The sequence below is a fragment of the Gobio gobio genome (genome assembly GCF_949357685.1).
Source record: "Gobio gobio genome assembly, chromosome: 13".
Classification (NCBI taxonomy): domain Eukaryota; kingdom Metazoa; phylum Chordata; class Actinopteri; order Cypriniformes; family Gobionidae; genus Gobio; species Gobio gobio.
The window spans coordinates 44,037,966-44,052,480 of record NC_137106.1 but is presented as its reverse complement, the minus strand read 5'-3'; positions in this window follow the sequence as shown (position 1 = coordinate 44,052,480).

Genomic DNA, 14,515 nt, shown 5'->3' with positions numbered 1-14,515 from the left:
CTGGTTTAGTGCAGAACAAAAAACATGCATGTGAGTGCAAATGCATGCATATGAGATGGGGCACTGTACTGAAAGAACGGGTTCAAACTGACAAGTCCAGGCTGGCTTGTGCTCTTTCTGTCTTCACTCAAAAGAAGCATGTTCTGCTACCTGCAGCAGAGAGTTTTCCCCTCATTCCACCTTCTGAAAAATAGTTCCTTGTCATCTGTCTTGCAAATGGTGGAAATCCCCCTGTGTATATGTATTTGTATCATATTTGCTCAACAAGATCTTTGAATTACGAAATCATAGAGAATGTCAAAAGTAAAGCAGCAGGTTTTGGCATATGTGGAACGTCTTGTCACATACATCCTCTTTAACTGCCAGCTGTTGTTTTACCTCCAAAAGCATAAAAGAACTGTGAACAAAAGAACAAAATGTGTTAGTAAATTCTGTCTTTAAAAAAACCTGAAGAAATATGTATATGGCGTGAGATATTGATCTAAAAAATAAATACATTCACAGACAAGCAAGTTAATTCTAATAAACTGCACGCTAGAAAAAAGCATTCATTCAACCAGATATTTCAAATTTTAAATATATGATGTATGAAAGTGGTTTAACTCCACTACTTTCCTTCAAACATGATTTATATATTTTTTTAAATTGAGCTTAACTGAGTCAAACAGAGACTGCACATATGTGTATTTTTATTGGCAAATTAGGTATATAATTTTTTTTCTCTCCAAAAAATATTACATTTATTCAGCATTTCCCTCCACAAGAGTAAAGTTTGATGAATCCATGTGTGACTGCACAAACAAGCTGGTATTATGTGAACATGGGGCTTAACATATGCAGCTTTCAACAAATTGTCTAAATGACAGACGACTACCGGCACAGGTTTGTGGGTATTTCAGGAAGTCAGTAGCCCTTTTATGTGAAATGTGGAAGCAAGACCCATGCTGAACACCCAAAACAAACCCATGGCTTGGGCTGACTGGCACCCACACAAGGGCAGAAATAAGGGATGGTATTTATATATGTCTGGCAGAAGCTTGAAAACGTAAGCAGGGAATTTCTGCACACACAATATGTCAAAATCAGGCCAAATTTTTGCTCCTTAAAACTGAGAAATTTGTAATAGTATAGTAATAGTATATATGTGTGTGTGTGTGTGTGTGTGTGTGTGTGTGTGTGTGTGTGTGTGTGTGTGTGTGTGTGTGTGTGTGTGTGTTCCAAGAGATATTGGGATTTTTATCCCAATTATTGTCATATGTAGTACCATTCGCAGAATTTAGTACTATTTAGCTAAGTACCATTCAGTGCCATTTACCAAACCATTTAAGTTTAAAACCAAAGTGCTGTCTATGTGTGAACTCTAAAATAGGGTTGTTTATACAGTAGGTTGTCTATAGAACAGGAACTAAATGACTAGAATTTCCCACCTCTGAATGCTACCAATTCTTTCTCCCACACAGAAAATTAGGAGAATCTGAGCTTGTTTAACATCAATACTAACTTTTTCTTTGAAATTCCAAAGTCACAGCTATGTTATTGTATACTGGTCACACCGACAGATATCCAGTGTGGCCTTCAGATGAAGACACAAGGTTCTCATAAACTCATTAATCTTGAAAGGAAAAACTGTCAAAACCATACACTGCCCCTATGCCTGACATAAAAAAGGCATATTTGTGGCCTTGATTTTGGTTGTGTGGAAAAAGATATCACACAGCATCTCTATACAGTAGGTATTGAGCTTTTTACATGAGTGGGTGTTCTAATGGACAAGAAAAAGAAAATACTGAGTTAAGTCAGATAGTTACTAAATTAAGGACTGTTCACACCAAGGACGATATCTAAAACTATAAAGGCTTAATAATTCTAATTCTCTGAGAAGAGGGAAGTCCATACCACAACAACAATGATAACAAAACAGATTATTGTTATCCTTGGAATCACATAAAAAAGATAAAATAAAAAATCCCAGCTGATGAACGATACAAACATGGACAGCCAATTAGAATCCATTTGACTTTAAAGAGCTTGAGCATTTAAAGCAACATAACTGCAAAGTGTGCTTTTAATAAACAGAACTTTATCATGTGGACACTAGTTATCATCCTTGGTGTGGACACTAGTTATCATCCTTTAATGTTTAGCATTGTTCAGATACAATTAACAGTAGTTCAGAAATATCTTTTCACTGTGTTTTCAATGAAAAACATTATTCCCTCATTATTCATTTTTTTTTTTTTAACGTAAGAGCAGCTGCAGCCATTTTTAACTTGAATGTGCAAGATTTTCAGTGTCATCTGCTTCAATTTGACCTTTTTTACCATGAGGGACTGCCGCTTTTACTTTTATATTGTGTTTGTTTAAAGGTGCCCTAGAATGAGTTATTTATGGGTAAAAATTGTCCAGATACGGTTTTACAGGTCTATTTACAACCCCAGAAATTGTCCCTGGAATGAAATGGTCTGTTTTAGCCTTATTTGGTAGGGTCATGAATATTAATGTAGAGTTCTGATCTGATTGGCTGTTTCACTGCGGCTGATTTCAGTAGACAACAAACAGATCTACACTGTCCGTCATGAAAAGGGAGAGATTATGCATCCAACCTTATATGTTTGATCCTGTTTCTGACAAAGATGCAGATTTTGAGAAACAACCAATTGTTTTGAGATTGGAAATGGACGCTTCTGAGTGGTAAGTTTAGTATTTATTTTCAGTAAGACCTGCAAAATGTAACGTCAGTAACTTCAGCCTACATGTAAACTAGCATATAACATTAACTTTACACGTTAACTCATAACGACAGCAGTCACAACTTTTTTTTTAGCATTGTGAAAATATTTTAATCATTGTAATGCGTCACCATATGATTTTACAATGATAGCTTCTTCCATTTGATTCACGAACTGTAAACAGTGAACTGGGTAGTGCGTAAATATGTTGTTTGTACAGTATAGTAAAGTTGTTGTTTTTTTAACAAATTGACTAGATGCCTTGTCAAATGACTATCGTTTCAACTAAAGTGGTGGAGAAGTTGACGTTAGCAAGAAGAATCGAGTGAGCTGCATCTAAACTAACGTAGTAAGCTCCTGAGTTGGGATCGACCGATATGGATTTTTAAACGCCGATGCCGATACCGATTTTTTTCATCAGCCTTAGCCGATGACGATACATGCTGTTGATTTTCTTGAGCCGATATTTAGAGCCGATACTGCTTTTGCTCCCTCAATTTACTTCATAAAAATGACACAATGATCATGACGATAACCAGAGCCTGCCCAAGGCATAAGCGAACTAAGCGGCTGCTAAGGGCCCCCTTCGCCACCAAGGGGCCCCCAAGAGCACATTAAATTACTTGCTGCATGTTGCTTTATTGAAATTGCGAAATGGCCTTAAACAATTACTAGATAAACTACTTTAAAGCACTTAAAAAAAAAAAGTTTTCTAATATATGCACGGATTGATTCTGACAGCGCTGCACGAGCTCGCAGCACCATTGACTGGACACTATTAGCTTGTTAGCCAGGCTTCAAAGAAAAATCAGCGCTGAAACGGTGCTACAAGTAGGCTGCAAGTAGGCTACTAGTTATATGTTTGAGTCGCTCAAAATGATAATTTGGGAACGCAACATGCAGCAAACATCTTCCCAAATTCGTAATGAGAATAATTTATAAATGAATAAAAGGTCTTCCTGCGTGTTTCTGCCAAAATAAAAGCTGTTTAACGTTTGAAAGAAATCCATCAACATTTCTTGTTTTTAAAAGAAGTCTCTTCTGCTTACCAAGGCTGCATTTATTTGACCAAAAATACAGTAAAAACGGACAGTAATATTATGATATTATGATTCCATTATTTTGTGGCTTAATTTCTTTGTATTGTGGCTTGATTTCTTTGTGTTGTGGCTTGATTTCTTTGTGTTGTGGCTTTTTCGTTGTGTTGTGGCTTTATTTCGTTGTGTTGTGGCTTTATTTCGTTGTGTTTTGGCTTGTTTCCGTTGTGTTGTGGCTTGATTCCGTTGTGTTGTGGCTTGATTTATTTATGTTGTGGCTTTTTCGTTGTGTTGTGGCTTGTTTTCGTTGTGAACTTGTGTTTACTTTTTAAATTTCGTTCTGTTGTGCACTACTGGGCTATTGTATTGACTTGATATTTGAAGGAAAAAAACAATCACGGAAGTTTTGATCATGCTGTCTGCAACGTACTTGGCGCGCGTGTGTTAGTGATGCACGGTTTGTGGTTATATCCACTGATCGGGTGGGCCAAGCAATATAAAAATAACATTCCAATTAATTGCGGGTGGATGAGAGATAAATCATTGTGTTTGTTTGATAAAGACATTTTGCGAGCCCTGGCTGTGGGACAAATCATTCCGGTTGCCGTTTCCCCACACGCTTTCAAAACAATGCCTCACGTGTACTCACAAGAGAGCAGAAGCTCATTAAATATGCAAAGCTTATCCAATCATAGCAGTAGGCATTTACTTCAGTGCGGCACGCCCATAAAAACCGAGCATTTTTTGAGAGAGGCTCAAAACCAGTGCAGAAAATAGCCTATTACTCATTCATTATAGGCAAGGCAAGGCAAGTTTATTTGTATAGCACATGTCATACACAGTGGCAATTCAAAGTACTTTACACAGAAATGGAATTAAAATATTCGTAAGTGAATAAAATAAAAAAAATATATAGGTGCTGTTATCATCCTGGGTTTTTCCTTTCTCTGTCTCCCTCTTGTGGTCATTCACGTACGCACTCACTCATCACGCTCATCCCTACTCATTATCTCTCACAGCTGTTTTCCCTTCCCGATCTATTTCCTCACCTGTTATCTCTTTTGTCTTGATTGTCTCAGCCTCTTAAGTCCCTCTCCGTCTTGGTCTAGTTGTCGGATTATTACTTCTGCAAATGAGAGACGTTGGTTTGTTACCCGATCTTGTCTTGTCCTGTCCAGTGTTTGTGCTCATATTGTAACTGTGTGCAGAGTACCTGTGTGGCGCCTGGCTGTTTCTCCCGTGGCCTCCTACAAGGAATCATCACTCTGTCCTCGTGGGATCCTGAGTTGTTTCAGCCTTGTGGCAGTTTCTGTTTAGGCTCTGTTGCCTGACGTTTTGTTCAGTTTTGCTATTTGAGGACTTTTTCCTTTTGTTCCATTAAAGACTGTGAACTGCATCCTCCCTGGTTTCTTCATCCTCCTTTCACATAACAGAATAATCCGACCACAAGGATGGACCAGACGAGTAGCAGTCCTTTTCATACGGCCGTCGAGTTCCAGGGGGCTCTGCTGGGTAAGCACGAGGAGGACCTAGCCGCCACGAGACGTGTTGTGGACTCTCTGACCGCCCAGCTTTCTGACCTGACCCAGCAGCTCCACTATTATCGCCAGGAGGCCACGAGTTCCGCTGGAGGGCGTGATCCGCCTGAACCGCGCATCAACAATCCGCCGTGCTATTTGGGTGAGCCAACACAGTGCCGATCTTTCCTCACACAATGCGAGGTTGTGTTCTCTCTCCAGCCCTTGACTTATGCCAAGGAACGGTCGAGAGTGGCTTACGTGATTTCTCTCCTTGACGGACGGGCTCGAGAGTGGGCTGCGGCTAACTGGGATGCTGAGGCAGACTGTGCCCAGAGGTTTTCTCTTTTCAAGGAGGAGATGATCCGAGTTTTTGATCGCTCTGCTCATGGGGATGAGGCATCTCGTCTTCTGTCCACTCTGCGTCAGGGGAAGAGGTCAGTCACTGATTACTCGATTGAGTTTCGTACTCTGGCTACCACCAGCGGATGGAACGGTCCTGCTCTGCAAGCCCGTTTTCTCGAGGGTCTGTGTTCAGAGGTCAAGGACGAGGTCCTTGCCCGGGAGGTCCCGGAGAACCTTGATTCTCTGATCGAGCTGGCCCTGCGTGTGGAGAGACGGTTCGAGGTGCGACGGAGGGCCCGCAGACTGGAGTCTTCTTTGTTCTCCTCTTCCATACCGAGAGAGTCGTCACATTCTTCGCCCGCGGATCCCGAGCCGATGCAGCTTGGGGGTCTTCGTATTTCCACACGGGAACGTCAGCGCAGGATAATGAATCGCCTGTGCATGTACTGTGCTGCCGCTGATCACTTTGTCTCCAGGTGTCCGGTAAAAGCCAACGCTCGTCAGTAGGCGGAGGGTTACTGACGAGCGTCACTTCATGGGTTTCTCCTTCTAAGTCCTGCACTTCTCTTCCCATTCATCTTCGCTGGCCGGGGTCGTCAGTTTCATGTTCAGCGTTGATTGACTCTGGAGCGGAGGGGAACTTCGTTGATGAGTCATGGGCTCTAGAGCAAGGTATTCCTCTTTCTGACTTACAAGACTCCACCCCCCTGTACGCTCTTGACGGTAGCGCCCTTCCTAGGGTACAGAGGAGAACTGTTCCATTGACGCTTACTGTTTCTGGTAATCATAGAGAGACTATTTCTTTTTTTGTTTTTAGTTCTCCCTATTGCCCAGTTGTTTTAGGCCATCCTTGGCTTGTACTCCACAATCCCCAGTTTAACTGGGCGGAGGGATCTATTTTGTCTTGGAAATTGTCATGTCATGTTGATTGTTTGTCTTCTGCTGTTCCTCCTGTCTCGTCTATTACTGTTTTTCAGGAAGAGCCAGGAGATTTGTCTGGAGTCCCGGAGGAGTATCACGATTTGCGGGAGGTATTCAGTCGTTCTCGGGCCACTTCTCTTCCTCCTCATCGCCCGTATGATTGCGGTATAGATCTTCTCCCGGGGACCACGCCTCCTCGGGGAAGACTATATTCGTTGTCTACTCCCGAACGTAAGGCTCTTGAGAGTTACCTGTCCGATTCGCTTAACGCCGGTACCATCGTTCCCTCTTCTTCTCCTGCGGGAGCTGGTTTCTTCTTCGTTAAGAAGAAAGACGGCTCTCTGCGTCCCTGTATAGACTATCGAGGTCTGAATGACATCACTGTCAAGAACCGTTACCCCTTGCCACTGATGTCATCGGCCTTCGAACTCTTGCAGGGAGCTAAGGTTTTTACTAAGCTCGATTTACGCAACGCCTATCACTTGGTGCGAATCAGGGAGGGGGACGAATGGAAGACCGCGTTTAACACGCCCCTCGGGCACTTTGAATATCGAGTCCTTCCGTTCGGGTTAGTAAACGCTCCCGCTGTCTTTCAAGCCTTAGTCAATGACGTCCTACGGGACATGCTTAACGTATTCGTTTTTGTTTACTTGGACGACATTTTAATTTTTTCACCGTCACTCCAAGTACACATCCAACATGTTCGTCGTGTTCTTCAGCGGCTATTGGAGAATCGTCTTTACGTTAAGGCTGAGAAGTGTTCTTTCCACGCTCCCTCTGTTACGTTTCTGGGCTCGGTCATCTCGGCAGAAGGAGTTAGTATGGACCCGGCTAAGGTTCAGGCAGTCACTGACTGGCCCGTACCCGAGTCTCGCCTAGCGCTACAGCGTTTTCTTGGTTTTGCTAATTTTTACCGTCGTTTTATTTCTGGGTTTAGTCAGGTGGCCGCTCCTCTTACCGCTCTTACCTCTACCAAGTCACAATTTAGGTGGTCAGAGTCGGCACAGGCTGCGTTTGACGTACTTAAATCCCGATTCACCACCGCGCCGATCCTTTTGACCCCCGACTTTTCTAAACAGTTTATCGTCGAGGTCGACGCTTCCGAGGTGGGGGTCGGGGCTGTTCTGTCCCAGCGTTCCGCCGCCGACGGAAAGATACATCCCTGCGCTTTCTTTTCCCATCGGCTCTCTCCCGCTGAGCGTAATTATGACGTTGGAAACCGGGAGCTGCTCGCCATTCGTCTAGCGCTAGGCGAGTGGCGACAGTGGTTGGAGGGATCTCCCGTTCCGTTTTTGGTCTGGACCGATCACCGTAACCTCGAATATATTCGTAAGGCTAAGAGACTCAGCGCCCGTCAAGCCCGTTGGGCTCTGTTCTTTACTCGTTTCGATTTTACCATCTCGTTTCGCCCGGGTACCAAGAACGTCAAGCCGGATGCGTTATCTCGTCTCTTTGATTTATCCTCTTCCTCTGAACCAGAGGAAATTATCCCTTCGGGTCGGGTAGTTGGTACGTCCATTTGGGGAATAGAGAGGCTGGTTAAGCGCTCTCTCGCTCGTGTCACTGTTCCGCGTAATGTTCCTAGGGGACTTCTTTTTGTCCCCGTATCCACGCGACGTGCTGTCCTTCAATGGGGACACACATCTAAATTGACTGCCCATCCAGGCGTTCGGGGCACCCTCTCGTTTATCCGCCAGCGCTTCTGGTGGTCCTCATTGGAGCGTGATGTACGTAGTTTTGTGTCCTCGTGCGTTACGTGCGCGCAGACTAAGGCTGGTAATTCTCCTCCAGCCGGTCTGCTTCGGCCGCTACCGGTGCCTTCACGTCCTTGGTCTCACTTGGCCCTTGACTTTATCACCGGGCTTCCTCCGTCGGCAGGTAATACCGTTATTCTCACGGTGGTAGACCGCTTCTCGAAATCAGCCCATTTTATTCCACTCGCTAAGCTTCCTTCTGCCAAAGAGACCGCCCAGATCCTGGTTGATCAGGTTTTCAGGCTACATGGTCTTCCCTCTGACATAGTGTCGGATAGGGGGCCTCAATTTTCGTCTCAGTTTTGGAAGGAGTTTTGTCGTCTGATTGGGGCATCCGTTAGTCTCTCGTCCGGTTATCATCCCCAGACTAACGGTCAAGCTGAACGAACCAATCAGATCATCGCCCGCATGCTGCGCAGTTTCACTCACCAGAGTCCCGCGTCCTGGTCCCAGCATCTTTCCTGGGCCGAGTACGCCCATAATTCGCTTCCATCCTCCGTCACCGGACTGTCCCCTTTCCATTGTTGCCTCGGTTACCAGCCGCCGCTGTTTGCTTCCCAGGACTCTGAATCGAACGTTCCTTCCGTACAGTCCTTTATTAGTCGTTGTAAGCGTACCTGGAGAAGAGTGCGGTCCGCCCTTTGTCGAGCTAGAAAGCGCATGACCATTGCCGCTAATAAACGCAGGATTAAAAGCCCTCGCTACGTTTGCGGTCAGAGAGTGTGGTTATCCACTACTAATTTACCTCTCCAGTCCGATTCACGCAAGTTGTCGCCCCGTTTTATCGGACCTTTTCGCATTTCTAAGGTGATTAATCCTGTCGTTGTTAAGCTTCACCTCCCGCCTAAATTACGTCGGATTCATCCTGTGTTTCACGTTTCTTGCGTTAAGCCTGCCATTCGCCCTCCCTCCCGCCCTGTTCAGGGTCCTAGTATTAAGGATATCCCCGTTTTTAGGGTTCGCCGTATTCTGGACATGCGCCGTCGGGGACGCGGTCATCAGTATCTGGTTGACTGGGAGGGATACGGTCCAGAGGAGAGAAGCTGGGTTCCCTCCCGGGACGTCCTGGATCCTTCCCTCATCTCTGATTTCCTCCGGTCTCGGCAGGTGCCCCTAGGAGCGCCGGGTGGCGCTCGTTGAGAGAGGGGTACTGTTATCATCCTGGGTTTTTCCTTTCTCTGTCTCCCTCTTGTGGTCATTCACGTACGCACTCACTCATCACGCTCATCCCTACTCATTATCTCTCACAGCTGTTTTCCCTTCCCGATCTATTTCCTCACCTGTTATCTCTTTTGTCTTGATTGTCTCAGCCTCTTAAGTCCCTCTCCGTCTTGGTCTAGTTGTCGGATTATTACTTCTGCAAATGAGAGACGTTGGTTTGTTACCCGATCTTGTCTTGTCCTGTCCAGTGTTTGTGCTCATATTGTAACTGTGTGCAGAGTACCTGTGTGGCGCCTGGCTGTTTCTCCCGTGGCCTCCTACAAGGAATCATCACTCTGTCCTCGTGGGATCCTGAGTTGTTTCAGCCTTGTGGCAGTTTCTGTTTAGGCTCTGTTGCCTGACGTTTTGTTCAGTTTTGCTATTTGAGGACTTTTTCCTTTTGTTCCATTAAAGACTGTGAACTGCATCCTCCCTGGTTTCTTCATCCTCCTTTCACATAACAGGTGCTTTCTGTATTGGAAGGAAATGGAGAGTCAGGTTTACTTTATTTCGATTTACCGATCTCCTGTCTCTCAATCTCTTCCATGCAGACAGCCTTAACACAATAATAAAAAATAAAAATAAAAAGTATAATTAAAACAGTTATAATAGGATTAAAATTTAAATAAAAACGATACAGGTATAAAAGAATGAAAAGAGTAAAACGATGCAAAGATGAAACAGGGTTAAATTAAAACAGAATAAAGTCCAAGAAGTTCAGACAAAGCACAGTGCTCATTCAGTAAATGCACAGCTAAACAGTTGTGTTTTGAGTCTGGATTTGAAAGTGGCTACTGTTGGAGCACATCTGATCTGTTCAGGAAGCTGGTTCCAGCTACAGCTGGCATATAGCTAAAAGCAGACTCTCCTTGCTTTGAGTGAACCCTTGGTATTTCTAACTGACTTGATCCTGATGATCTGAGTGATCTGTTGGGTTTGTATACTATCAGCATATCTGCAATGTATTTAGGTCCTAGGCCAGTAAGTGATTTATATACCAGTAATAATACTTTAAAATATATTCTAAATGTAACTGGAAGACAGTGTAAAGACCTGAGGACTGGTGTGATTTGGTCATATTTTCTGGTTCTGCTCAGAATCCTGGCAGCGGCGTTCTGTATGAGCTGTAGCTTTCTAATGGTCTTTTTGGGAAGGCCGGTGAGAAGAACATTACAATAGTCCACCCTACTGGTGATAAAAGCATGAACGAGTTTCTCTAGGTCTTGTCCGGAAACAAAGCATCTAATTCTTGAAATATTTTTGAGATGATAGTAAGCTGATTTAGTTATTGCTTTGACATGACAACTGAAACTCAGGCAAACTTCATCAATGCATTTGCACAGGGAGTCAATGGGGCTGTAGTCATTAGGTGATAGGGCTAACTAGATCTGGATGTCGTCTGCATAGCTGTGGTAAGCAATTTTGTTATTTTTCATTATTTGGCTCAGTGGGAGCATGTAGAGGTTGAATAGGAGTGGTGCAAGAATTGACCCTTGTGGGACTCCGCATGTCATGAATGTCCACTCAGACTTATGGTCACCTATACTCACATAATAACCTCTCCCTTCTAAGTATGACCAGAACCATTTAACCCCTAGGAGTATGAGCTGTTTTAGGGCCCTTTAGAAGTTTTGACATGCTCTTACATTTGTGTTTTTTTTCAGTTGCTTATAAACATATTAATGGCAAAAGTGTAATTACACTGTATTCAGCACAAACTGGGCTACCATAATATCTAAGCAACATGTATGTACATGCTTGTATTTTTGAGAGAAAAATGTTTATGCATGATTTTTGAAAAAAAAAAAAAAAATTTAATTAAGGCCTCAAAACACAATAGATATGTGTTCACAAGACTTTTGACTCCAGGATGTATTTGCATCGAGTTTTTGCTTCAAACTGATGTGAGAATCATTGAGCCTACTCATTCACATAAAACAATACACTGGTTTAAAATTTGTAAGGCAGTTTTACTTCACAAAGCCAGTATGTGAGGAGGCGTGATATCTAATGAATAATGATGAGTATCACCGGAGGGGACAAAATAACATAATGGCCTGCATAAGGAATGAGCTTCATACCTGACTGAGAGAGCAAAAAAATGCTCTTCTTAATTAGTTGAAATTTTACTTATCTTGTAAATGCATCTTGATTTAAGAATGTTTAAATATTTAGACTAGAAACAAGACAAAAATTACTAAGAAGAGAATTTTTAAAAACATTTTTGTACTATTTTTTTTTTCGAAAGTAGTCTCATGCTAAAAAAATAAAAAAATTAAAATTAAGATACAATTTATACAAAATAAAATTAACTTTAAAGAAAGCAATTCACTTTCTACAAAACAAAACCCCAGAATAATTTATTCTCATCAAAGGCCTATATTATATTTTAAATTATCAAAAGATTTGACTACACTTAAAAAAAATGCTCGTCTTATTTAGTTGAAATTTGTACTTATCTAGTAAATGCATCTTGGTTTAAGAATGTTTAAATATTTAGAAACAAGACAAAAATGACTAAGAAGAGCATTTTTTCAAAAAAAAATTAGTAAAATAAATAAAAATTAAGATATAATAAAGAAAGCAATTCTCTTTCTACAAAACAAAACAAAAAATCACTTTCTACAAAACAAAACTCAAGAATCCTTTCAGACAAACTTTGATATTAAATAAAAAAAATACCATTAGGCTATAATATTTAAACATCAATTTGAAGCTAAATACGTTTGACTAATACTATATTTATAGCATATGAGCAGACATTTGCAAATAAAAGCTTTATTGATTTGACACTAGGCTCTTTTACAATAAACACATTATAGTCTGTCCAAATCAAGCCAAATAAATCTTGTCTAAACAGTCTTGCTTGTACTACATTTAATGTTGCAACAGGATTCATATTTAAACGGTCTTTTTGCATTTAATATTCACAGATGCTAACAGAATAAACTGACCTTACAATCAGCGGCGGAGTCCTTTGCTTTTAGAAATGAACAGCTTTGCATGAGGAGAATAAATCCAGGATTATTGCTCAAACGAGTCTCAAACGATGTAGCTGAAGTTACAGCGCTTCACTAGATGTGTTTGTATGAGTTGATGTGTGGGCATTGATGCGGGGATCGTCAGTATTTGAATCTCAATAGAACGCGCGATCCGTGGGTGTGGTCGCATTAGCACTAATGAAGTGGCTCGCGGGTGACTGACTTCTATTGATTTTCAAACAGATTACATAAACACAGAATATTTGTTTTCGATTTGGTTTACATTGTTTAAAACCTGACATGTCAGCGTTTCTTTAGACATATGTCTCATGTTTGTGAGACAAGTATTCACTAAGCTAGAGTTCCTTTTCTGAAGACTATCTGGATGAATGTCTTTGAGAGAGAGGCTGCAGATCGCACATCATGTTTGTTTTCTTTATTTTGCAAAAAGCAAAACATTTTGTTTTTATTGCGACTGTATACACAAAAAAAGAAACTTAACAGATTATAAAGATGTATAACACTTGCCTGAATGATAAAAAACGACAGAGTTATTTGAGTCTCTTTGGCACTGATAAGAAAAAAAGAGAGCCGATCACTCGCAGGGGTTAAGGACAGGGGCTGAACGATACATGGAATTTTCATCGTCATCGCGATATGAACTCACACGATGAACACATTGCAACAGACAGCCTGACACGATGAATAAGGGAAAACAGTTTATTACATGCGCCAATCTGAGTAACGTATTCTGAATACTTGGATTGCATTTTATAAGTGTAGGAATGCAGCCATCAAATCCTGCTTACTAAACATATTTATAAAATATTTAGCTAACGTCAAACGGGGCCAACGGCGAGTGCTAGTAAATCAGCACATAGGAGAAGGTGAGCCAAATTTTAGTTTGCTTGCGTTTTGCTATCTGGTCACACGATTTACCACGAATTTAAAGGAACACGCCGACTTTTTGGGACTTTATCTTATTCCCCATATCCCCCAGAGTTAGATAAGTCCATACATACCATTCTCATCTCCGTGCGTGCCATAACTCTGTCTGACGCACCCACCACTAGCCCAGCTTAGCACAAAGACTGGAGGTAAATGGCTCCAGCTAGCCTACTGCTCAATAATTGTCAAAATAATGCCAACATTTTCCTATTTACATGTTGTGATGTGTATAGTTACATTGTGTACTAAGACTGACGGAAAATTAAAAGTTGTGATTTTCTAGACCGAAATGACTAGGAACTATAATATCATTCCTGCGTAATGATCAAGGAATTTTACTGCCGTACCATGAGTGCAGCGGCGCAATGATATCATGCAGCACCTGAAAATAGGCTAACTTCCATCAACATAACCAACGTGTAACAGACTTCATTGTGATTTATCTTATAATTAGTTTTTTGTGTACATTTTTGACATTTCTGTGTGTTTAAAGAGGTTTACGGTCTGCATTATCTGTCTTAATAAGTAGGGACTTTTATTTTGATGGATGTTGTAGTCTACGGAAAGATAGTGAGAGCTCGCAGTTCATCGGAGTGGTTAGGCAAATTTAAAGTTTGCAGTTTGTTAAGCACCCCCCGAAAAGGCATAAGGTGTGTATGTTCTTGTTTACTGTCATCTGTAATGAGTATTTTTGTGTATTTCGCTGTATGTTAATGATAATGCTATGAAGAGAGAGAGTTTGTGTTCGAGGTGTTAATGCACACTTCTTTGCTTTATTTGTTCAGCTCTTACAGTGATTTTTTGGAGATCAAACGGTTTCAATAAACTCCATGAAACATCAGTAAAGTCTGGCCATCATTCGGACAGGGTCCGCTACAGAACGTGACAATCTGCTTGCACAGAGAGCGCTGGGGACCATTATCAGGTGCTGCATAATATCATTGCGCCACTTCACTCATGGTACGGCTCAAAGTTTCTTGATCATTCCACAGCAACTTTTAATTTTCCGTCGGTCTTAGTACACGATGTAACTATACACATCACAACATGTAAATAGGAAAATGTTGCCGTTATTTTGTCACT